Genomic DNA, 27,073 nt, shown 5'->3' with positions numbered 1-27,073 from the left:
CAGCTGTGGCTGCTCCTGGATCCCTGCAAGTGTCCAAGGCCAGGTTGGACGGGGCTTGGAGCAACCTGGGCTAGTGGAAGGTGTCCCTGCCCATGGCAGGGGGTGGGACAAGATGGGCTTTAAGTTCCCTCCCAACTCAACCCATTCCATGATAATGTGATTCTAGGTGGTGACCAAAATAGGGATCAACTGAAACCACAGATAAAATGCTGTATTTTCCACTCCATTTTGGGCAGTGAGAGTTAGTGGAAAGCTCCAGCTAAAAGCAGGGACCACCATGGAGCCTCTCCCAGACCTCTGGGCATGACACAACAGTGATGGGCCAGACAGACATCAGGGGGTTACAGAGCTGCTGGTGTTCAAAGACCTGAAGCCATTGGAGAGTGTCCGAAGGAGGCAACAGAGATGGGGAAGGACCTTGATTTGAAGGTGTGTGAGGACACTGAGGGCACTTGGTGTGTTGAGCTGGAGCAGAGGAGACTGAGGGGAGACCTCAGTGCCTGGGCAGGGGCAGAGGAGGGGCAGGGACTGAGCTCTGCTCTGGGGGGACCGGGGACAGCAGCCAGGGAATGGCTGGAGCTGTGTCAGGGCAGGCTCAGGTTGGATCTCAGGTAAAGCTTCTTCCCCCACAGGCTGGTTGGGCACTGCCCAGGCTCCCCAGGGCAGTGGGCACAGCCCCAAGGCTGCCAGAGCTCCAGGAGGGTTTGGATGATGCTCTGGGACACAGGGGGTGACTCTTGGGGCTGGGCCTGTGCAGGGCCAGGGGTTGGACTGGATGATCCTTGTGGGTCCATTCCAGCTCAGCATGTTCTGTGATTCTGGGATCTGCTTTGTGCTTTCTTCTCCTCCTGACACAGACGTTGTTCTGTCCCTCCCCATCCTTCCCTCCCTCCCTTCCTCCTCCCTCCCTTCCCCCCGTGCTGCTCTATATTCATGTCCCTGAGATCCCTGTCTGTGCTCGGCTGGGGGGGGCGAAATAGTTTAAAATTTGCACATCAAAAGAAGGCCACGTCTGCTATCAGGAAAATTAATAAGAATTAAGAACCCTTTCAAGAGCTGTGCAGCCCAATTTTTGAAATGGAACAAATTAAAAATATTCTTGAGCTGGAAATGCTCTAGTGTGCTCGGTCCAGGTTGAATAGGCCTCTTCATTGATGAAAGAAGCTCTTTCCCCAGCTCAGACAACCAGGAAAACATCTAACAACTGTTTTTTTAGGGAAGAATAGTCATGAATTTCTGACTGGGAGCACACTTCCCATGAGCTGCAGAGAATCATCTTGTAAGAGAATAATGAGAAGAGATTGCAGGCACCAGCATGTGACAAATTAAGAAAACAATTTGTTTATAGGGTGAAAGAGCAGGAAGATAATCCTTTGTGATATGGCTTTAAGTAGGGAAAAGACTGTCAGTCCCTGAGAACTGGGGCTTTGTTTGAAACAAGAATAATATTTTGGAAAATGCTGCACTCATAAATCATGTAATTATTTATCTTTTAGAGAAACTGAGCTGGTTACTAGAACTGCATTTTATGATCTCTGCCTTGTTCTGGGCAGGGCAGGAATGTCTGGCAGCAGTGGGATGGGTGTGGATTGAGCTCAGGGAAGGAGGAAGACAGCCCTGGGGCAGCACTGACATTCCCGGCTCCTGCTCTGGAAGCTCTGGGTGCTTGTTCTTCCCAGGGCTGTGCTGAGCTGAGGGGTTTGGTGCTGGATTGTACCTCCCTTAAGTGGGATTTGGCTCCAAGGGAACGACATTCCAGTGTCTGTTCTGGAGGTGTCTGTGGCTGAAATAACCCTCCTGGGGTCTCGTGGGCAGTGGCCCCTCTGTGACTGTGCTCTGTGGGGTTGGGTTCACCTGAGAGGGTGAAGGACATGCTGGGCTGTCCATCACTGCCCCACCTGGGCCATCCCGTGGCCTCAGTGTCTCCAAAAGGAACCAGGTGCTGGGCAGGAGGGAGGTGCCTACGTTGGAGACACCTTCACTCACCTGGAGTGATTCTGCTGCTGGTTTGGGACTGCTGGACAGGACTTTACTGCACTTCACAGCACCAGTCCAGGATCAGAGCATGGTGCAGGATGAGATGTTTCCTCAGGCACTCCAGGACACCACAGGAAGGTGCTGAGTGTCTGCCTTGACCTCCTGCAGACGGGCATTGCCTTCTTCTCTCTCCTCAGCATCTGGGCTGTAGATCTTACCACCTCCTCCCCTTCCCATCCTGTTCCTCCATGCTTCCTCAGCTGCTCCTGCTGCTCCAGCCCCTTCCCCAGCTCCCTTCCCTTCCCTGGACATGCTCCAGCCCCTCAGTGTCCTTCTGGCAGTGACATTGTCTTTGTGCCTGGTGTTGACTCCGAGTGTGGAATCTCCAAGTCCCAGGTCTGGGGCTGAGCCCACCTGAGGCCCCTCATCTCCCACCCCCTGCCCAGTTCCTGGGCTCAGCAGGGTTGTCATGAGTGGTGTCAGGGGAGTGTTGCAACCACTGCTTTCCTGGCAGAAGGTCCCAAAACCCCTGCCAGCTCTTGTCACAAGTCCCCAGAACAACCAATGCAGTTTTGTACTTCTGGATCTCAGGGGCCCATTTTGGAAACGATGTTTTGGCAGCAGTTCAGCTGGAGAGGTGGCTGTGATTTCATTCCTCAGCAGCCAAAGAACAATCCCTGTTTGCAGAGGCTTCTCTCTGTACAGGTTTTCCATCCTCCCTGTGCCCACACTGTGCCTCCCAAATTCCCTCAGAGACCTGTCCTTGTTGAATCATGGAATCATGGAATGGTTTGGGCTGTAAGAGACCTTAAAGCTCATCTCATTCCACCCCCTGCCATGGGCAGGGACACCTTCCACTAGCCCAGGTTGCTCCAAGCCCCGTCCAACCTGGCCTTTGACACTTCCAGGGATCCAGGGGCAGCCACAGCTTCTCTGGGCAACCTGTGCCAGGGCCTCCCCACCCTCACAGGAAGAATTTCATCCTAACATCAAATCTAAATCTCTCCTTTTTTAGTTTAAAACCATTGCTCCCTGTCCTATCACTACCTAACCCTCTAAAAAGCTGCCCTTCCTCTGTTTTGTGAGCCCCTCCAAGTGCTGAAAGGCCCAATGAGGTGTCCCTGAGCCTTCTGTCCTCCAGGCTCTGCCTCAGCTCTCTCAGCCTGTCTTTGCAGGAGAGGTGCTCCAGCCCTCTCATGAATTTTGCATCCCTCCTCTCACAGAATTCCAGAATATCCTGAGTTGAGAAGGGCCCACAATAATCATCCCGTCCAGCCCCTGGCCCTGCACAGACACCCCAACAATCCCACCCTGTCCCTCAGAGTGTTGCCCAAACCCTCCTGCAGCTCTGGCAGCCTTGGGGCTGTGCCCAGTGCCCTGGGGAGCCTGGGCAGTGCCCAACCAGCCTGTGGGGGAAGAAGCTTTGCCTGAGATCCAACCTGAGCCTGCCCTGGCACAGCTCCAGCCATTCCCTGGGTCCTGTCACTGGTCCCCACAGAGCAGAGATCGGAGCTGCCCCTCAGGAAGAGCTGCAGGCCCTGGTGAGCTCTGCCCTCAGTCTCCTCTGGACTCTATTCAGAGCTCTCCCCTTTCCTGGGATGTGCCCCAGTAACAGGTACTGCTCCATGGGCTGTGCTGTGTCACTGCAGGGTGGCAGGGATGGTTGGCAAAGTATACTGGTGTCCTTGGAAAGAAAAAGGAATTTCTTTTCCTGGCTAGTGCCTATTATGCAGTGGAAGAAGTACTAACAGCCCAGCAGAGCAATGGGAACACAGCTTTTGAATAAAATCAGCCCCAAGTAGGAACCTAAGCAGAATAGGATAGAACAGAATAGAATAGATCTTTTCCACAACAGAAAAGAGTGCATTTGCTCCTCTCCTGAGGTGCAGCTGTTAACCTTGCCCAGGACACTCTGGAAAGGGAAAAGGGAGCAGAATGGCACAGTGTTTTCCTGCCTCGCTGGTCACTCCTACCCTCTGCAGCACAAAGGCTGGGCTGCAGTGCCCCAGGAGGACATTACCCCCCTATTCATCCTGGGCACACAGAGGACACAGAAATGTCACGTTTCTCCCTGAGATTATTGCCTTGGTGTTGAATGGAATTTCTGTCTCATTTGAAACCTCTGTGAGTGGCAGCAGCCTCGGTGCTGGCTGGGCTGTGGGACCAGTGCTCCCACCCCTCGTGGAAGAGCACATAGATCAGAAAGCACAGGCAGTTTTAATAATGTGTCCACACACAGCCTGTCTTGGAGGTTCTTTGCACGTCCTGTTGTTCCAGGCAGATAACACTTCACGGGAGCTATAAAAGACACATCATATCTCAGTGACACTTTGGGACAATGCAGGGTAAAATTCAATTAAATGCAAAATCCAAGAGAAGTCTGACAGAGTTTCAGGTGCTTCTCAATTCGTCACTTTTCAATATTTCTTGAAATTCCCCAGAACCAAATATCCAGAGGTCATTGCAAAAGCTACCATGAAGAATGTGCCAGAGGAGCTTTCCTTGGGGACCCAGACTTGCCTTATGACAGAAAACTCTCTCCATGAGCCCGAAATGTGGGACTACAGAAATGTTTCTCTGTGTCATTACTCCCTCTGTATCTCCTTCATGTATTTTGATTTTCCTGGAGCTGATGTTGAATTGGAACCAATGTGTTTTCTGGTGCTTATTTCAGGTTTGCTGCTCTCCCCCTCTCCTGTCATTTTGTGATTCTGTGCCTTCTGCACCCAGGGAAAACTTCACACCATGGCATGTGGTGACAATTAAACTTTATAGTAACTTAAACTCCCTAATTTTGTACACACTAATGAAATCCATTTACGTTTTCCTTTGTATTTGGAATTCTATATAACGGGAAAATTGTGCTTTTCACCAAGGTAAAGCCCTAAAATCATCACAGGGAAAACTAATCCTACATTTTACATTGAAATGATTCTGAGGAAAGAGCTACTTGTTTCATAGACTACCCCAAAACCTATGGTGTGTTTAGGATGATGTATCACAGCACCAATAAACTCCATGCTGCTAACACGATCCCTACTCCAGTACCTGAAAAACCTCTATTGGCTGCAGCATTGATCATCTTCAGTATTAATTGCTTCTGTTCACTGAAGAAACATTCACAGTAAAGAAGGGCAAGTTGTTAAAATGTTGTTAATCTGCAATTCTATGGAGAGTAAATACTGCACAAGGGCAGTAAACTCAGTTCCACTGAGTTTTGATTGTGTAAGTTTGATTTCACAGAGAAGCACAAAAATTTGTGGGGCAAGAAAGAGCAGCTGGCTGAGTTTGCTGAGGGGTGGAGGACAGGGATTTGGTTATGTATGGGACTGAAATTCAGCCCCAGAAAGATTGTTAGGCTGATCATGAAAAATATCTCCCTTGAACACCAACTGCTGACTTTTTTTATGGTCATCTCTTCCTTGGTTTCTGCTGCTCTGACGAGCTGTTTGTTTCTTCTGCACCACACTGAGACTCATTTCTATTCCAAAAGAAAAGAAACAAACAGTTCTCACAAGCCAAATATTTACATTTAATTCATCTATGAGCTCCTCCATCCTCTCCCTGAGCCCTGTAATTTGTGGGAGAGCTCCCTGCAATCCTGTGGGGTCACTTCCACCACAGTGACTTTGATTTCCACTCGCAGCCACTGCTTTGACCCCAGAGATTTCAGTAGGTGAGAGATTTCGTCACCTCCTGGGGAAGGAGCATCCCTCCCTTCATCCCTCCCTCTGAGAGCTGCCTCTGAGACTCCCAAGAGGGAAGAGAACCCACAGTCTGAGCACAAAAAAACCCCCTCATACAATCCATCCCAGTGGAGCTCAGGGAGCGTGGCATCCCTGCCTGAGGCAGAGGAGTGGGACGAGATGATTTTTAAGGTCCCTTCCAAACCAAACCATTGTCTGATTGTAAGATCCTTGAGAAGAGGGACAATTTAAAGCATGAAAAGCCAGAGGAGCTGCCACCACCTTAGTTCAACCACAGTCAGAGTCTGTGGAGCGTCAAATTTGCTGCAATGTTGAGTTCCCAGCCAAACCCTGCAGGAATGGCCCTGCAGCCTGTGTAGAAATTTTCTACTGGCACCTAGTGATTATGAAATTACAGGGTAAAGGTGGATTTGTTTCTCGAAGGGTAGGTGACACATATTTATCTTTGGAATAAATCAGCTTTACTAATGCAGATGTTATATCACTTTGCTCCTCCAGTTGGTCACTGGTAACTGATTTAAGAATCATTCTCTGCTGATTAATGCCTGGTAATATTAGGAAGACAACCAGCTGCTGAGCTGTGTGCAGTAAATTTGCTGATTTGTTTTAATTAGTCTAAGAACCATTATTGGGTAGTTGAAAAGACGTTAATCTCTTCCTTCCCTGGTTCAGGCCTCTCTGAACCACTGAGACACAAAGGAAGAGGACAAGAGTGGTGTTTGGGAGAAGGTAAATTATTACACACATCCATTTTTCCTGCAAAAAACATGCACACTGGGCATTTGATTTTTGTGTTCTAGGGATGCACAGTGAGCCAGCTTTATTTGTCAGAGCTCATACAGGTGCTCTGGGAGAGATAAACCTGCAGAGCTCACAGTAGCTGGAGCGGGATGTACGTGCTGGAGCATCACAGCCCCTGCTGTGTCCCTGCTGGGGGTGTCACAGGGAGGGCCTGCAGTGACACCTGGACAGGTCCGAGGGCTGGGAGTCACCAACCATGGGAAGTTCAACAAGGGGAAGGGCCGGATTCTGTCCCTGGGATGGGGCAACCCCAGATGAATGGACAGAGTGGGAATGAGAGGCTGGAAAGCAGAGCCGGGAAAGGGCCCTGGGGGTCCTGGGGGTGCCAGTTGTCCCTGAGTCAGCAGTGCCCTGGCAGCCAGGAGGGACATCCCTGTCCTGGGGGCATCAGGGAGGGGATTGTCCCACTCTGCTCTGCCTGGGGAGGCCTCACCTCAACATTGGGGCAGTTTGGGGGGACAAAATGGAAGGAAGGGATTGAGCCATTGGAGAGTGTCCAAAGGAGGGACACAGAGATGGGGAAGGGCCTTGATTTGAAGGCATGTGAGGACACTGAGGGCACTTGGTGTGTTGAGCTGGAGCAGAGGAGACTGAGGGGAGACCTCAGTGCAGTTCCAAGTGCCTGGGCAGGGGCAGAGGAGGGGCAGGGACTGAGCTCTGCTCTGGGGGGACCGGGGACAGCAGCCAGGGAATGGCTGGAGCTGTGTCAGGGCAGGCTCAGGTTGGATCTCAGGCAAAGCTTCTTCCCCCACAGGCTGGTTGGGCACTGCCCAGGCTCCCCAGGGCACTGGGCACAGCCCCAAGGCTGCCAGAGCTCCAGGAGGGTTTGGATGATGCTCTGGGACACAGGGAGTGACTCTTGGGGCTGGGCCTGTGCAGGGCCAGGGGTTGGACTGGATGCTCCTTGTGGGTCCCTTCCAACTGAGTGTATTCTGTGATTCTGTGATCCTGTATGATGAGTTGTAACACATTAAAATTGATAACTTGAGCGATTTTTCTGATGTATCCTTCTTGGCAGAGGCTGGAGAAAGTCCAATAGCTCTCTCTGAGGACAGACTTGTAAACTCCAGAGTCCTTCAGGAGCCTCCAGGCTCTTCCCCAGTGCCTTTGAGCAGTGCATGAAAGCTTGGTGGGTGGCCTGGGGAGGTCGGGGCTTGGTGGATGTTTGGGTGCAACTCTAAGTCAAAATTCAGCTGTTGATGTTCCTCCAGTGGGACAGCTTGGAGCAGCAGGGATGTAAAAGCACTCTGACAGAAAAGACTCCATTCTTCTAATGCTCCCTCAGTCATGTCACTGCTGGCCCGGGTTCACAGAATCACAGAGTAATTGAGGTTGGAAAAGACGTCCAAGGTTTTGACCCAGAAATGAGCTCAGTTAGTCAGAGCATGGTGTTGATAACACCAGAGTTGTGGGTTTGAGCCCTGTATGGGCCAGTCACTTAAAGGTTGGACTTGGTGAGCTTTGTGTGTCCCTTCCAACTCACAATATTCTGTGATTAGGTGTCTGTGATCAAGTCCAACCTTTGATTCAATACCACCGTTCCCACTAAACCATATGAGGAAGAGCTTTATCCCCTTGTTTTTTGAACACTTCCAGGGAAATCTCAGTCAAAGGTGACACATTCAGTTCTGCTGGTGGCTCCAGCCCTGCTTTTTCCATCTGTTGGGGACCTGCCCCACCCCTTGGCTCACAAGTTATGCCTGTGAAGGTCATGGAGCTGCTCTCAAGCCCCATTTCAGCCACTGTACAAAGCAGGACTGTGGTTTTCCTGGGCCAGGTGGTGGCTCTGGGGACATCTAAATTCTAGTCCTGACATGGAATGTTGTACAAGAGCAGGAGGACCAATCCATCATGGCAGGGACAGGTTAATCTGATTTATCAAGTCTCAGCTGGCAGACTGAAGAGTAATTTCTTCTCTCTGAAAATGTGGAGGAGTCGTGTGCTTGGACATCCAGACAGGATCCCACTTCATCACTTAAGGAGCCATTGAGCAGTGCAGCAGCTTTGGAAGGGGGCTGGCTGTGTTCCTTGGCTGCAGGAGAGACACCAGGGTGGGGAGAGACAGCAGGGTGGGGAGAAACACCAGCAGAGAGACATTCAGAGGACAGGAATCATCTCCCCTGTGCCCCTGCCTAGCAGCTCCAAGGGAGGGCTTAGATGTCCCACCTAGGAAGGGTCTACAGCCATAACTGTGGTTTAAAAGTCCCAGATGGGTCTTCTGGTCCTCTGAGAAGAGTTGGCCACTACGAGCTCCCTCCCAGGGCTGGGCATCATTTTCTCCTTTCCTCCTCAACCACAGCAGGTACAGCCAACCCTAGACTGGGAGAGACACGTGAAGTGAATATTGCAATCACAGCCAAAGAGAGAGGACAATGCTCTCAGAGATCTGTGGCTCCTTGGTTCTCTTCCTGCTCCAACAAAGCTTTTCTTCAGGACTTCAGACAATAATTCAAAATCTTCCTCCTCAGCATCTGTGTCTATCTCTTATTTTACTGACATCTCTGCTCTCTTTGCTTCCTTGGGTAGTGAGAGCTGAAGTAAAGAAACTTTTCTGTGATATGTGGTTTGCTTGTCTAAAGCAAGGCAGCAAGCTGAGCAAGATGAGGATAAAGAAAGAGCCAACATTAGAAGAAATGTTGGGGAGATACTGTGCAAACTGGAATAGTTCAGAAGAACAGCAATAGAAATAGAGATCAGGAATAGATACAAGTAAATCCAGTCCATGTGTGTCCTGCCACTCCAGGCTCTTGTAAATAGTCTCTCGTAAATGGCTGGAGCTGTGCCAGGGCAGGCTCAGGTTGGATCTCAGGCAAAGGTCCTTCCCCCACAGGCTGGTTGGGCACTGCCCAGGCTCCCCAGGGCAGTGGGCACAGCCCCAAGGCTGCCAGAGCTCCAGGAGGGTTTGGACAATGCTCTGAGGGACAGGGTGGGATTGTTGGGGTGTCTGTGCAGGGCCAGGAGTTGGACTGATGACCCTTGTGGGCCTTTCCCAACTCAGCATGCCCTGTGATTCTCTGATTCTACCACCACTGTTAAAGAGTCACGTGCAGAAGTTGAGTTTTCCAAAGGCGTCATCCTCCAACAGGCTTTAATCCTGTACTGAGAGGAACAGACACGATAATTCCTACACTAGGGATGCTAATTAATCTGAATTTGGGTTTGGGGGCTGAATTCACCATACAGCAGCTTTTTCATCAGCCCTGGCACTGAACCAGTGCATGCACAACTCCAGGTTTGCCCCCAGCAGTGGCCTGGCCAGCAAACTGCCCCTGGCTGTGGGTCTGGAGGCTGCACACAGCAGGAGCAGAATTTATGAGAGATGCAGTTCTCCTGCACACAACCAGCCCAGCAGTTCATTTCTCAGACAACTCTCTAAAAATAATCTACGTTCAATAAGTGACACAATTTAAGGACTGGAAGTGTGTTCATTCCGGGAGCGGGAGCTGCTGAGCCATTTTAATTCAATGCTCCAAGATTCCCTCATGACTGAGGGGAAGTTTGGAGCTTCCAAATGTTGGGGAATGTTGATGCTTCCAAGGGGGACAACCAGCTCCTGTGACAACTTGATTTAAATGTACAAACTTACTCTACCCAGCGAGATGTTTATCTCAGCATGACAAAAGAGGTGATTGCATCGCTTAACTGGGGGGATGGGACAGATTGGAATTCTGATCCCAAGAAAATTATATTACAGTTTTTATGTACATTTTCATTCACAGGAGCCTTGTGCAGATATTCTGGCATTTTCCAGTCACTTATTTCTGTAACTGGCTCACCAACAACACTGACATCACGCAGTGATCCCATCCTTCATGCTTTGGGAATGTGTCTTTGCAGTGGAATGGCTCCTTGCAACAACTGTGGAATTTTAATAGTTGATCACTTTAACCTGTTTTTGCACCATTCCTGTTCCATCTCTGTCTGTCCCAAACCTGTCTGACCAGCAGAAAGGTCTTTCCTGTGGGATCTTCCTGAAGGGGGTTTTCTGGTGTATTAACAGTTCACTACAAAGAATCACAGAACATCCTGAAGTGGAACAAATCCACAAGGATCATCCAGTCCAACTCCTGGCCCTGCACAGACACCCCAACAATCCCACCCTGTCCCTCCTGGAGCTCTGGCAGCCTTGGGGCTGTGCCCACTGCCCTGGGGAGCCTGGGCAGTGCCCAACCAGCCTGTGGGGGAAGAAGCTTTGCCTGAGATCCAACCTGAGCCTGCCCTGACACAGCTCCAGCCATTCCCTGGCTGCTGTCCCTGGTTACACAGAGCAGAGATTGGAGCTGCCCCTCAGGAGGAAGCTGAATGCAGAAGGTGATGGTTCAGCCCCTTGGCACCTTCAAAGCTGCATCATGAGGCACTGAAATATCAAAGCCCTGATCCACAGAGTCCAAATTCAGCGCTCACCCTGCTGTAAGCAGCAGGTTGAGAGACCTCCTGAGCTTCTTTCCAACCTGCTTTGCTTATGATTTTATGTTACTCTTGCTCAGAGAGCCCTTTGCTGCCTGCAGTGCCTGTGCAGATCACGGGCCCGGTTCTGCTCCTGCTTCCAGGGGGCACAGCTCTAGCCCAAGTCTGTAAGAGCCCCAGGACCCCAGTGCTCCCCAGGGGCACAGCTCTAACCCAGGTAAGAGCCCCAGGACCCCAGTACCCCCCAGGGGCACAGCTCTACCCTGGGTGTGTAAGAGCCCCAGAGCTCAGTGCCCATCGCTGCCGTACCCGTGGGCTCTGTGCTGCTGTGCCGCTGTCCCTGTGCCGCGGGAGCCGGGAACAAACACCCTGCGAGCTGCAGTGTCACTGTTTAGCTCCGAGATGGTTTCCCTCCCTCTGCTCCCAACCTGGCAGCGCCGTGCCCGCAAAACCACCTGCTTGTCTTTCCGAACACAGGTGACACTGTGGAGTGTTCAGCTGCCACACTCAGTAGAGACGTGGACGTTTAACACCACAGCCTTGTGCTGCCGGGCCCTGCCCACACAGACAACACTTTCAAACCCCAAGGAGCCCTTTGTTAGACAGGAGTGTGATGCTTTCAAACACTGGGATTGAAGCATTAAAGAGCAACAGGGGCAGAGCTCTGATCTCCTCTGAGAAGTGTCTCTCTGCCCTCAGGTTTGGTTCATGTGGGACCAAATCCTCTCTGCTTTTCCCTTACTTTCGCTTGGAGTTGTAAGGACAGAAGATGACTCTGGTGAGAGGCTGTAGCTGAGTCCCCTGATGGGCACAGGTACCTTCTCTGAGGAGGAGGAGCAGGAGAACCCACCTACAGCATCACTCTGTGGGGTAACTGTGGTCCCCTCTGGGTAGGAGGGCTTCTCCCTAATTGCATTTTGAAAAGGGGAAATGCTGATGTTAATCACTGTCAGATAGGGATTATTTTAAAGGGGTTGTTTAACAGCTATAACTAAATGTGGACATTTTAAAATCAGTGTATCCAGATAATTGCATTAAAGGCTTTAAAAAGACCAGGCCAAGGAATTCTCTGAAACACTAATGGAGATCTCCAGTAAATGTGAAGCAAGGAGGAAGCTCCAGAGAGATGGGAAAAAGGCTAAGTGACTGTTACAGGTAACTCCAACCACGGGAAAAACCACAACAGAGTAATGCAGAGTTAAAGGAAGACTAATAATTGATAATTGATGCTGGTTTGAATTTTGGTAGTAACCAACAGCTTTTCACTTTGGTGGGACTGTGCTGAGATGAGGCTCTTCTGCACAGGCTCTGACTTGCTGTAACACATGGTCTTGCAGGAGAAATGCAGGTGATGTCCAACCAACTAATTGGAATAGAGGTTTCTACACGGTGACATCAAAAATTGCAGCTGCAGAAAGTGTTAAATGCATTTGCTGGACAAGTTCAGGGCTGCAGAGCTGCTCAGGAGTCTGAACACCTCCACAGTGCAGAAGCACCACAGATGAAATATTGGGAGCAGATGGAAAGCCCTCAAATGTCAGCAGAGATCTCCTGAGGGATCTGGTTTCCCAGGAAATCCTGTCACGTGTCAGCAATGGGAGAGAGAAAGATCAGCAATTGTTATCCAAGGAGAACTAGAGCTGAGCAAATCAGCACCTGCCTCTTGCCCTCTGGGCTGAAGGATGGTAACCCCACACCCCTGAAGGGGATGGAAGTGAAGATGGCAGGAGTCTGTGTCCTGCTGTTTGAAGCTGTTGGACAGGATAATTGTCACCCATTTAATGGAAATGTCACTGTTTAATGGAAAACAAGGAAATAGCCACAGGAGATCATGTGGCTCTTCTTAGACAGGGTTCTGAAGGTCCTCTACCCCTCTAAGAGCAGTGGGGCTGGGTATGATCCTCAGAGGAGAGCTGATTCATCAGGTGGCACGTCAGGTATGATATCCAACAGGGATTGAACATGTTCCTCAGAGGATGGTGAGATGATGGCAGGCAGGTTCACCCTCTTCATTACAGCAGGGACTTGGAGCAGTGCAGAGGTGCCTCACACAAGATTCAGATATTCATGGAATCATGGAATGGTTTGGGTTGGAAGGGACCTTAAAGCTCATCTTGTTCCACCTCCTGCCATGGGCAGGGACACCTCCCACTAGCCCAGGTTGTTCCAAGCAATGTTGAAGAGAAAGAGCTGAGGGAAACGTGGGGTAATTCATCACCACAACCCCTTTCCAAAGGCCCTTTGGGTTCACAAAGATTGTACATTTTTAGTTTAGCCTTTGTTCTTTTCCTAAAAGAACTGGCTTGATTTTGCTGCAGATAGTAGACTTGAAGAGGAACAAGCACAGATAATACCCTGGAAAAGTGTTTATAGGTGATCATGGTGGCCTTTCTTATCTTTCTACCTGTGTGAGGCTCCTTTTACTTCATGTGCTGCACTCCTACTGTGGGTGGGCAATGAAGGCAGAGCCTCCTGTAACCATTTTAAGTCTAGTTCTGAAGCAGAAATTTGAGAAAACCTAGAGGAAGTCACAATGTGAACTTCTAATTTGCAGATGTTATCCCGAGTGATTAATGGGTTCATTGAGAGGACTTTATCTTACAAGTGTTATCGTGTGGCCTGAAGAGAAAGTGGAACGCATCTATTTGCAAATGGCTTGCAAGAGACAACTGATAAGAGGAACTACACTGGAAAGGTTTCCCAGCTTTTATGTATCCCTGTTTTTATGGATCAGTTCATAGGCTGAGTGGTACAGGGTCTCCAGGAAGCACTGGGAATCAGCCAGGGAAACACTGTCCGTGAGCACAGTGGGGCATCCCAGGACATTGGTACCATTGCTTAGTGGCAAATGGGGTGATCACACAAGGCCTCAAATATTGTGTCTTTGGGACAGTCACTGGGAGGTTCACAGCTCTCCAAACAACCTTTTCATGGTCTGTGTTGGAAAAAAAATCTGGACTCTACCACAGGGTGACAACACAGTTGTAAACCATGACCTGGACTGAGGAAGTGTTCGTAGAATCATAGAATGATGGAATATCCTGAGTTGGAACAGACCTACAGGGTCCCTGCACAGGACAGCCCCAAGAATCCCACCATGTGCCTGGTTAGGTTGGTATCAGAAGTTCCTGAGGGCCCTCACCACGTGGTGCTAGAACACCAACATTGCCACTTCCCAGCAGTTTAAAACTGAGTAAAGGTTGTCACAACCCTGAAAAGAGTATTTTTCTTCGACAGTTTGCTGAGAGCTTATTAAAACCTGGGAATAGTCTTAACTGACTGTTTTCAGAGCAAATAAGAAATGCAGCAGCTCAGGCTCGAGGGACGCTGGCACATTCAAAGCCAGGGAGAGCAGATGATGATGTAGACACAGGAAAGGGCAATCTTTCCTCCTGCAGAGAAATAATTGGGGTGGTGGAAGGTCCAGAGAGGGGATGGTGGGAGTGTCAGAGGGTCCAGTTTGGATAAAGATCAAAGACAGGCCTATGGTATTAAATGGAAGAGTCTTAAGTATGGAAATGATTTCTGTGAGGACAGGCCGGGGACATAAAAGTCCCAACACACTCCAACCAGGACACCCAGTGAGTGTGTTCCTGTGCACCTCGTGCAGCAAGGAACTGCCCATGAACTGGGAGATAAATATAAAGTAGTTCTGTCCAGCCACCCAGGGCCTCTCATCTCTTCATAATCCAAGATTCTGAATTTGGCAAACAAATATTCCTCTTGGTTTTTCAGTGCACAGCTCAGGGCTTTAAGGGATCTGTCTCATGTGCCTCGTGATCCCTCAAACCAATGAGCCAGGAGAGTGCAGCACTGCCTGGCTCCCCACCTCTCCTCCAGGTACTCAGGAGCCTTCTCTGTCCAAGCAGAGATCTCAAGGTACTCCCCAGCCCAAGCAGGGCAGGTCTGGGACACCAGTTGCCATGGCAACTGAGACAGTGGAATCACAGAATATGATGGATTGGAAAGGACCCACAAGGATTACCCAGTCCAACCCCTGGCCCTGCACAGGCCCAGCCCCAAGAGTCACCCCCTGTGCCCCAGAGGATCATCCAAACCCTCCTGGAGCTCTGGCAGCCTTGGGGCTGTGCCCAGTGCCCTGGGGAGCCTGGGCAGTGCCCAACCAGCCTGTGGGGGAAGAAGCTTTGCCTGAGATCCAACCTGAGCCTGCCCTGACACAGCTCCAGCCATTCCCTGGCTGCTGTCCCTGGGATGGGCCAGAAGATGTCCACTGGCAAGGAAGGAGCCTGTTAATGAGCTGATCTTTGGGGTTCAGCTTCCCAGCTGCACAAGGATGGGGTGTCCTGGCAGATGCTGCTGTGCTGCTCACAGCAAGCAGAGCTTCTGCAGCAGAAATATTCATGTTCTTAGAGAAGGTGGAGAGAGGGGAAAGGTCCAGCATGAAAACAGCAGGCAAAGGTTTGTCCAGAGGGATGGTGAGGTGGAAAAGTGGAGGAGAAAGGAGACTGATGTGGGATTGGGAGTCCCTGGGAAGGACTGGCACAGAGGGAAATGGAGGAGAGAGTGGAGAGCAAGCCTGGGAGTGATGTGCAGGCAGGTCTGATCCTCCTGCCAGGAGAGCCGTGACAAATGGGGTGACTGAGGCACAAAAAGGCAAACCTGCCCCAGCAGCGTTGTTTGGTACCTCTTTGCTGCTCCTCCAGCCCTTCCTGGATCATGGGGAGGGACATGATGGAATAGTCTTTGCCAACTGCTTTAAAACCCCTGACAGTTAATGTATTACACTGCCAGGGCCCAACATAACTTTTTCCAGAGTAATTACTTTCGATTTCCTCACAATAAATACTCGGCTATTTTTTCCTTTCCAATAATCAAGTGTATTTATTCTTAAGTAAGATTAACTGTCTTTTGGAGCCCAAAATGGATGGGGTTGCCTTGGGAGATCAATACAAATGCTCATAATAGTTGTTTCTTCGTGAAGTCCTGAGGACCCTCCAGCTGACCTTAGATGACCATTTCTCCCTTCTTGAGCAACCTGGTCTAGCAGAAGGTGTCCATGGCAAGGGGTTGGAATGAGATGAGCTTTAAGGTCCCTTCCAACCCAAACCATTCCATGCTGCTTTTGATGGCCTATCCATCCATCAAATCCTGCGGGAAACCTCTGTGTAGGTTGGACTTTGTGGGTGGTGTGTCCTGCTCATGTCACCCCTGGGATAAAGCAGAGGTTTAGATTCATGTGTCATTTATTGTTCTGTTCTTTCTCCTGTTTTTATAAGTTGTCCTCATCTTCCCTCTCCCCTCAAGTTTGGTGGCAGTGTGGGTTCCCCACTGCCACAAGAAAGGGAAGGTGGTTCCATATTATAGAGTATCTTCTGCCTGAGGAAAACAAGAAAACAGGCAGCAGACATGGACTTCTGGAAAGCAGGTGGAGGCCTCAGTTCTGAGGATGTGCCGACAACAAGCCAGAAGGATGGGTTGTAACCCTAAATTTCAAGTTTGTCTTGAACTTCTCAGTAGAAAATGAGAGAACGCAGTTGAAACATGCTTATTTGGTCTGGGAAAATCCCTTTCTTTGGTCCTGGGATGGCCCTAGTTCTGATAGGATCTCAGCCATGACTGTCTGGGAAGATTATCACATGAGTTCACTGCAGAGTTACTTGACAATCTATCTAAAAACTCAAAATAAAACTCAATCTCGGCCTGCCCAGCCCTGCAGATGCTGAGCCTTTCCACAGCCTGTACCTGAAGGGATGCTAAAACATGGAGGTGAAAATCCCAGGGAAAACCAGCTCTGGACAGGTCTGAGCTGTGATTCTTGACTTCAACAAAGCCAGTGGGAACAGGGGCTGTGCTGTACAAGCTGCTGGATTTGCTGCTATTATTGAATCAGCATCAACTGGCAAATGTGATCCTTGTAGGGCTCAGTTTTCCCCTCAGTGACAGGCACACGCTGATAAAACAGAAAAGGGTAATGAAGGCAGGATGATACCATGAAATATTGCACTGCAAGACAAATGACACCTCCACAAAGCCAACAGGGCCTCATTTTTCTTTCAAGGGGGATAAATCTGCTCTTTTCTCGTCTCTCCAAGGCAGCTGGAATCGTGGTGACCCCCTCCAGTGTGTTCCCAATGTTCGGTCTTTCAGTGGCAACTGTTGGAGGCTTGAAGTTCACGGAGTGATGTCTGAGCTTCCTGTTCCCTTCTGCACAGGGGGAAGAGCTCAACCTGCTCAGAAAACACAGGAATCAAGAGGTGGAAGAGTCTTTTGATCTACAACAAAAGTTAAGACCATAAAGAGTTGACTGAGCCAGCTGGGCTTGGCCTTAACTTCTCCACCTGCCACACACAGGGAATATCCAACAGGAGGAAGGGAGAGCTGGCAGGTGTTTTACAATGTCAGTGATGCAAACACCGATTTTGGAACATTATCTGATGTCTGCCATGGGTATTTTTAATACAGCTTTTCAAAAATGGCAAAATGTGGCAAAGAAGTCCCTGCACACCAGGAAGGACTGGGGCAAGGGGGAGAAATGGTCACCTGAGCTGACTGTTAGAAATATTGGGAGGACCCCTGTGATATATTAGAATGCAAAAAATAGCTCTGTGGACTTCTGCCCAACAGTCTCTTGTAGGTTCCACAATTTACACTGTGCTCATTCAGGTATTTTTAGGACTACTATTAAATATTAACTATAAAATCATCATATGAGGATTCCTTTCACTGTAGATACTCTTAACTACCTAGTTTTGAGCTAATTGCCTTCAAAAGTTTCCAGGTTTCTAGGTCTTCAGTAGAAATCCTCTTAAAGAGACATGGTTTGATTTCCAACGTTTCTTTTCCACCCTTTTCTTTTTGTTTTTTGCCCCGGGATTTTGTCCCATCCCTGGAAGTGTCCAAGGCCAGGCTGGAGGAGGCTTGGAACAATTTGCTCTAGTGGAAGGTGTCCCTGCCCATGGCAGGGGGTGGAATGAGGTGTTCCCCTGCAGACCCGGGTGAGAACAGAAGAAAAGGGCACAACCCACGGGACTGTTTCAGTGGTTCCTCTCCCTTTGGGGCAATTTGTGACAGTTGTTAATGAAACAATTTAAGACCCCCCGGGGGGGTGGGGAGGGGTCGGGCTCTGCTCTCAGGGAACAAGGGATAGGGGGAGAGGGAACGGCCTCCAACTGTGCCAGGGGAGGGTCAGATTGGATATTGAGGAAAATTCCTTCATGGAAAGGGCTTCCATCCCTGGCACAGCTGCCCGGGGAGTAGTGGAGTCCCCACCCCTGAAATGTTCCAAAAATTGTGTAGATGTGGCGCTTTAGGATGTCCTTTAATGAACAGGGTGGTGCTGGGTTGATGACTGGACTCCATGGCCTCAGAAGGCTTTTCCAACCACAGTGATTCTGTGATTCCATGATTTCCTCTGGATTTGACTGGATCACTGCCAAGGTCATCCGGGCCCTTCTGAGGAACAAAACTTAATAAAAGCAGTTTTTAAACCCCCAAGAGTCTGGAGCGCACCAGCAGAGGTGTCTCTCTAGTGACCCACCAGCTCTCCCATGTCACAGGTCTCTTGTCCCTCCAAGCTTGGTAGGATCCCTTCTCAAAAGACCAGACTGGAAGCCCCTTGAAACAATTTCCAGCTTCCCAATTTCCAACATCCCAACTTCCTCTGCAGCAACCTCAGCACTGAGGTCAGGAGAGGCCTGGAGTGACTCATCTCTCCAAAACTTTGTGTTTTCTATCACTTTCCTGCCTCCTCAAAGGGGAAGCTCAATGATTCCATTCCACCTATTACCAGGCATTTAATAAGCATTAGTAATTACTGGACAGCATAAATTTTAATTATTATTATTATAATTCCTAATGCAATCATTAATCAATTCCTTATTATTGAGATAGCAATTACACAAAGATTAATAACTCCATTTAATACTTTTTAATTAAGTTAATTTGGAGAGGTGAGGAAGTGAAATGAAAACTCTGCATTGTTGGCTTTTCTGTGAGGGACTTTTCTGGAGCTGCCAGTGCCCTGCATGGGATCCTGGGACCTCAAACTGGGGATGGGAGGGAGGGGGCACTGGGTAGGAACTGTCCTGTTCTTCTTAACAGGAGACCCTGAGATGAGGATTTGTCTTCAATGATCCCACAGTTTAGGCCCCGTGTCCAGACTGGAAGGAGAAGGGGTGTAAGGGGGGTACTTTTGAATTGGATGATCAATGGAGCATAGAGGCGTGAGAAAGGAATCATATCAGGATGTGAAACCAGCTAGAGTATGGTACAATGTAACTCCATGGCACAAGCTAATTGTAAGGTCCATTGTGCTTTTTAGCAAGTCAGCTTGATATCCCCTATTATCAGAGCTGAGTTCTTCCTTAGTTTTGCTACATACTGCAAGATGGATACATCTACCCTTGAAACACAATGGTAGAGGTCATATATAGGGGTGAGAAAGATGATGATGGGAGGAAGATTCTGTGGGCAGGGGTCGCTCGCCCCTTGCCCTACAAGTAGGGTATGCGCAGACTGTTGCCATGAGGGAATGATCAGGCGGGGTTTGGCTGCCACTCAGGCATCACCTTATACTGGGTACTGGCCCTACGTGGTGTAATGTGGAACTGATAAAATGGGGTGTCAGGACTGCTGAGTTGAGCGATACTCATCCTACCACCGAGCCTGTGTTGCTCCGCAGGGACGCCCGCTAAGCACGGGCACCGACCAGCTGCTGCAGATCCTGACAGCCCTGGCCTGTCTGTGTGGGTAAGCACAGTTTATTGAGAGGAAGCAACTGAGAGAACAAACTTTTCTTTTTAATATCCTTTCAGTGTTCCTTTAATTCCCCTTTTTATTATTGAATATTGTTACATAAATAAGTTGCTCCTAATAGTTCTCTTTAATTTCCCTTTTTACTAACCAATATTGTGTTAATAGTTATCCATAATATTGTGTTAAGATCCCTTTTTGGTATCCCTTTAACCCTTCCCCTTTTCACTAGTTAATACTGTATTAAAAGCTGTTCGTAGTATTTGTTTTAATGTCACCCGATAAGGTAGTTATTTTGTATCCCTTTTTTAGTTTTTGATTCCTCTTGCTAAGTTTATTACTATTATTATTATTCTCACTGTAATAAAAGATAGTTTGTGTGTTTGAATATTTCTGGCACTTGTCTTTATTCCGAACATGTATCCAAACGAACTGTTACATAAATTGGCGTAGTCGGCAGGATACATGGCGGAATAAACTGTGCCCTCCAGGGAAATTCGTTGGTGGAGTGCTCAGCCGACGTGTCCCTGTGTATTGGTGGGGAGATCTTCAGGTGGAGTGCGCAGCCTGTAGAGCCGCGCCCCGTGTGAGTTGTGTGAAAAGGGAGATTCTCAGGTGGAGAGCACAGCCTGGGAAGCCGCGTCCCTGTGTGGGTGGTGAACCCTGTGTGGGCGCCAGGGGTGCCGGTGTCTGAGTTCCTATCTTCTGCTTGTTTTACTTTGTTTTGAACTGGTTTTTGTTGTTCTTGTTGATTAAGTTACTATATGGGTGACAGTGCTTGTGTTTTATATGCTTTGTTTGTTTTTTGCATATGGGAGGTAGTTCTGAGCAATTAATTGTGAGTATACCACACTTATTGAGACCTAGAATTAAGATTTGTCCTTTTTGCAACTGTTGTTTATATGTGTGACTTCGTTGTACTAATTGTAATAAATATATCTTGGGACCTAGAGGCAGCCAGGAGATAAGGTTAGATCGGACTTTAAATTTTTATTGTATTCGGTGTGGAGCGAATCAAAGCTTAGAAGATACCCAGTGGATTAGGTTTTATTGTTGTTTCACTCATAGATATGTCTTTCTAAGGATTCATTCAGAGTTACTGTAGAGTGTGTATTTTGTGGTTGGTATATAGAGATTTTAGATTTGATGTGTCTGTGTAGTTAGGCTTGTTAGTGATGTAAGAGCTATAGTCTGTGGATTGGTGTGTCTCATTGTGTTTAGCTTGAAAATTGAGAATCTTTTGTTGTTGTTTTGTTAGTGAGAACATCAGTAGATTAAGATGAAGAAGTGGTTAGGAGGGTCGGCCGTAGACGGCAATGAACCCAAGAAAGCTCCTCCCCGTGAATTAATAGAATTGGGGCAGGAGCCATGGATCACTTTGTGGAGTAAGTGGGAAGCATGTACAAAGATTCCTCTTGAGTATTGGGGGCAGCAGACCCCGATGGAGGTATTGCAATACTGGGAGCAGTTTACCCCTACTACTAAATCAAGCAATCGTCTGGAACAGGCTGGGCGAATGGGGGGTGCACTGCTTACTGCATATAAGTTAACTGGAAAAATGCACAAAACTGCAGGAGCAGCTGAATGCTGTAAGAGCCACTCAGTTGGTACAACGCCAGACTTTACTTGACCTTCAGGCTGAAAAGAACGGGGTAGAAGATAAATGTGTTACTTTAGCTGAGAAATATGCTGTGAGAACCGTTCGGCACAGACAAAAGAAAATAGACCGAAGTGATCGGGGGCCACGGGTGCGAGCTATAGTCACTTCCCCTGATGGGGATCCAGAGAAGTGGGATGGTAACATATGGAGTAGTAGTGATGATTCTGATGAGGACGATTTTATAGAAAATTCAAAGAAGTTATCAACAGCAGATGAGTTGGCACATAAAGTAAGGGCAGCCCCTGTTGTACGGCGGAAGGCTGTGATAGATAACCAGGGTAACCAAGTGAGGCAGGATGAAGTTGCTGATTTCTCCCCAGAGGATTTTAAAAATCTTTTATCCAAATATTCTCAGCAACCTGGGGAACGAGCACAAATGTGGATGGTTAGGCTAATGGAGCAAGGGGCTGACTCTGTGATAATAGATGATGTTGATGCCACAAAGTTTTTAGGGTTAACTAATGATGTATATGTACAAAATACCCTTTGGCGTTTAAGACGAACACCGGGAGTTGATAGAACTTTGGTTTCAGTTATTGCTGAAGGTTTTAGTGACCGTTTTACTAGTGATGGATCATGGCAGGATGGAAGTTCATCCTGGGTAACTCTTCATCAAGCAATTAAAATATTTAAGGGGGAAGGGATGAAAGTAGCTATTGAGCTGCAGAGTTCTGAACTTTACATGCAACAGCCTCTAATTCCAGTAATGTGAAACAAACTGTTAGAAGGCTGTCCTGTACCCTGGAAACCATACATTATCCCACTGTTAGTGTCTAACGCGAGGGCTCCCATAGAAGAGATCATAGAGAGGTTGCAGCAACTTGGTGACCTTCCAGGCCTCCCACCCACAGAACAAAACCTTAATTGATAAAATTATACTTTTGTAACGAGGAGGGGCAATATGACACCTCAAGTAGATATTAAGTTGTTAGAATTGGAAAGGGGGGGGTTGTTTGTGTTTTGCCTCCCACAGGACCCTGCTGGCTTCCAGCATGTTTGATGAAACCTTATCATGAGCAGCAAGAATTCTGGACAGAGATCAGTGAATGCTGAGCAGCACAAGACCAGTCGGAATATCACATGGAAGAAAAACATATCCTAAATATAATTCATTGTGTCTACTAACTTTTACTAACTGGTGTAATGACTCAGTTATCATGTACCTGTCTCTCGTGTATCTTGTCCACACCTGATGTTGTGATTCGTGTAATGAACAATGTCTTTCAGGTGATCCTTATTTGTCATTTGTGATTCTCAGTGAACCTGGACAGGGGCTGGGAGGATACAGCTACCACAGCCATGACTACTCCTGCATTAGCCTATTCAGTACAGGTCATGTATCTTGAATAACAAGATGGATTGGTTATTCTTTTCTGCATAGCAGGTCTCGTGTCCCAATGGATCCCTGGATCTACTGTTCCAGAGATAAGAAGATCTATATTTCTTAGATGAGTTGCACCATCAATCTGTATACGTTGTTTTGTATCACTGGTAAGCAACAGTCAGAATTGGAATATTATTCCTGAACTGTGTGCTGCCAAGTTGTTCTGGCAGCAGGGTTAAAGGTAAAGGCTAGAGCTAAACCCTGGCTTCAAGAAGTGAAGGACATACGTGTGCAGAGTGTCTGCAATTGTGCTTGGTTTTGTCTCCTGAGATGGGGCAGACATGCCACTAAGGGGGGAAAGAAGACAGTGGAAAACTATAAAACTTGTAACATCCTGAAGCCTAATGGTCATCACTGTATAGAACGATCCATTTCTGTGCTATTCATGTCACACCAGTGATGTTTGTGAAGATCAGGCAGAACGGTGTGGTTTGGGAATTCTAAATCAGACACTGATTGTTTTGCAGTGCTCATATTTGTATGTGTTTTGTCCCAGTAGGTTACAGCAGGTGGCAAGAATTACTTAGAATCAACAAATGACAGAAACCTTTTGGCTTATGAGTATACACAAGAATATATGTGATTGTGAAATAACCATGTGTGAGGTGCTGGGCCTCACAGAAGAAAAGTCTTATGTTGAAAAACTGGTTGGCAAGACTGCAAATGAAGGACTGATGTTTGTGGACCTCCCTATGGGCTCTGACTCGCATCATGCTTACAATTTTCTTAGGATGAACTGGTAACATTTTAGTTGAGTGTAGAAATGATTTCACACTCAGTGGTATAGTTAATGTGAAGATGGATAAAATTCTTTTATAGCATGGAGGCAAGAGATAACCTGTACTATCAGTCCATGAGGTGAAGGGGGATTGACTGCAGTCAGGGGTCAACTGGGGCAGGACGGTTTGCCCCCGATGAGGCCTGGAATCTGTACAGAGAGTGCAAGCTTTCTGGGGGAGCGGTTGGTGAGACCAGGATGTTGTCTGGTGTTGCATCAAACTCCAGATATACATTGCCTGTGATGGCTCCTAACAGGCCTATAAATGTGTGACTGGCAGTCAACCACTTCATACTATAAAAGATGAATCCAAATTATAAAATTTTGAAATGAGAAGTTCTGTTGTACTAGACTTTATATTTTGCAGAAATTCCCGAGATTCATCGCGTTGTCCGGGCCCATACGATTGGACACACCTGTTCACCTGTCCAAACCTGGGAACTAGGTCTGCCAACCGGGAAAAGATTATCTCAAGTACTGCTGACTCCAAGTAAATGACCACTGTAACCCACTTGGATCTCCGCACTGGGGATGGACATGATTATATTATTGTCTGTATTTTTGCTGTTACTCAGTTATTATGTTGTTTACATTTTTGGAAATGACACTTCATAAATATGCTGTTCGAGTCATTTACCAGTGTCATGGTCCAACCATGGACCACGCGGTGGGATGGAATCCAACAGCCCCCAGGAGCTGGTTTCTCCTCTGAGGGTGCAGAGCAGCAGGGCCTCTTCCAGACCCAACTGTGCCTTCCAGAAAGATATCAACTATACTTTGTTTCTTTGCTGACTTCTGTTTTAGATGTCAATGTATGGACCACCCTGGCCAACATGACGAAGACGGACGTGATATGTGTGTCCGTGGTAACTCCCACGAGTCTTTTTCACACCTGTCTGGTCGGAGTACCCATTGATAACTACTGGTGGGGAACTCTATATAATGAGACCATGTCAGCAAACTGCACATATCTGGGAACTCAACAACCTCTTTGGTGATTAGAAATAGAGATAGCCCTGGTTACGAAAAGCGCTGATAAGCTTGTCAGTTGCTGGATGTATAATAACATGCATATTGTGTATGATTCCCTGTATACCAACATGTGTACGTCAAATGATAAACACCAGGCTAAATGCATTACAATCTTGACAGCAGCAGAGCTTTCATTGATGACCAGCCCTCTCTGATGGAATTTCCCTTTGCTGAGGCCAAATGAGTTTTCATTGTAGCATCTGCATCCTTCCTGTTGAGCACAACCTTTAGGAGTTACTTCAGAGAGTCCCTCTGCTGCTTCACTGGTGAATGGGGCCTCTCTGAGAAGGCCCCCAGGCTGGAAATCCTTTCAATTGATTGTCATTCTCTCCTTTATGCAGAACCCCCCTGGTCCCCTCCAGAAGCAGCACCGTTCCCTCCTCCAGAAAATAGAATGTGGCAGATTTTTATTGGCAAATTGACATTTCTGTGGGATTTCAGGTTGAGTTAAGGTCTGATGGAAGTTTCCTTTTGTCAAGGGTAGGTGTTGGACTGGATTTGGGAGTCACAAGAGGCATCAACCCTGGGAAGGGGCTTCCAATCTGTTCTTTTGAGAAGGGATCCTACCAAGCTTTTCATTTTGCTCCTCCAGACAAAGTTATGTAATAGAGTAACACAGGAAGATAAAATAACTGCATTCAAACCCCCAAATCTGACATTACAAATTCCACTGAGTGTGGGGTTGTTCTGGAGTTAAATTGTATCATTTTCTGCAAATGGCAGAGTTTTCAATCTGCTTGTGTTTGGGGTCTAATGACAACAGCCCAGTGCAAGAGAAGAGCTTTCCTCTTCCTATATGGTTTCATGGACGTTTCCAGATCCAGCTCCAGATAAAAACACTACCAAAAGAACTTATACAGTTAAAACTCAGGGATGTCCTCATGAATTTCTCCTTCTTGTTCCATAAAATACTCCCAAGTCCCAAGCTGTGGTGACCCCTGAGGAGTGGGTCTGCAACAAAGAGGGTGGAGCTTGTCAAGGACAGGAACTGGGAATAACTGAAGGGCTTCAGCATTCCTCACACGCTGGTGCAGGTACAGTTCCGCTTGGCACTCCCAGGAGAGCCTGAAGAAGCTCTTTTGGAGATGTAGCAGAGGGATATAATCCAGTTAGGAACAGAGAAGCCAATTCTCTACTCCTTGGTGTTGTTACCACCCTTCTGCAACTTGCCTTCCTCACAGGAGGCTCAGACTTCTCTGCAAGGATTAACTTTATGTTAAATTAGTACCTTAACACAACATGTTTGGATGATCCTCTGGGGCACAGAGGGTGACTCTTGGGGATGGGCCTGTGCAGGGCCAGGGGTTGGACTTGATGATCCTTGAGGGTCCCTTCCAGCTCAGCATGTTCTGGGATTCTGTGGCTCTCTGTTCCCTCACAAAGGGGTGATTCCCTCTCCAGGAAGCTCGAGGTGTTTGTTTATAGTCAGCCTGTGGCATGCTCTGGAATCCATCCACGGGCAGGAATCTCCAGGGGTGGAGAACACTTCCAGCCTTTCCAGTACGGGACCATAGAATCATGAAGGTTGGAGAAGACCTTCAAGATCATCAGGTCCAGCCTTCTGTGTCTGTATTTACTTTGTTCTCCTTCCCTTCATGGCTTCTCCTCGTCTTTTCTCACTCCTCTGGAATCTCAGGGCTGCTCCCACTGATGTTCACAGGGCTGCAGTGCCACTGCAGAAGAAGCTGCTCAGCTCTGCCCACTCAGCCTGTCCCAGCTGGGGACTAGTCTAACATCTTACATCTTCTTTTGTCTCTGTGATTTTGGGTCATGGAACCCTCCTGGGACTCACAAGTTATTTAAACAGCCTCTGTGCTGAGCAGAACCACCAGCATTTCCTTGCCTTTTTTTTTTTTTATTTTTTTGAGCTAACTTCCTCATTTAGTATTTGCACAGAGTAGCTCTGGGGTTGGGTTTCAAAGGAAAATCCGGGAGTGTTTTGCTGTTCACTTCGCTTGTGCTCCCCCAGTGCCACGGCAATTGCACAGAGACTGACTTTTAATTAGCTCCGAAGCTGTGTGATATCTTTGGGAACAGTCAATACAGCTGTTGGGCTTTCTTTAGTTGTGGAGAAAACGTGGAAAATATGCTGAATAGACTGTATAGTTTCCCTCCAGAAGGAAGGCAGAGAAACACTCCTGTTTTATGCAGCAGCAAGTTTTCTTCAAGTTTGTTTTTGCAAGTTAAAAAAAAAAAAAAAAGAAGGGAAAGAAAGGAAACAGAAAGAACTAGGAAAAAACGAAGCATTTATTACACTATAATGAGGTAAAACTGAGCTCACATACCAATGGGGGAGCTGACAATAATATATGGCTTTAATTAGCAATCAGGATTTGAGGAACAGATTATTATGCTAATAGTTTCAAAGCTTCCCAGTAAAAAAGTGCCTATGGAGAGATTTGCTAATGACAAGGAGATCTCCATTTTGTAATATAATCATGAAATGCTCCAGACAATAATTACACATTTCCTTGCATGTTTGTTATGAAACTCTGGACTTCAGACTCTGCGCTGTGGACTCCCAGTGGACGAAGGAAAAATATAATGACCCAAAACTTCTCTTCCTAAAGGCAGAGAAATGAGTTCTTTTGCTTGTCCTAAAGAAAATCTGCCAT

The sequence above is a fragment of the Chiroxiphia lanceolata genome, chromosome 18 (assembly GCF_009829145.1).
Source record: "Chiroxiphia lanceolata isolate bChiLan1 chromosome 18, bChiLan1.pri, whole genome shotgun sequence".
NCBI classification, from domain to species: Eukaryota; Metazoa; Chordata; class Aves; order Passeriformes; family Pipridae; genus Chiroxiphia; species Chiroxiphia lanceolata.
The sequence above is the reverse complement of the archived record's forward strand: the minus strand, read 5'-3'. Positions refer to the sequence as shown.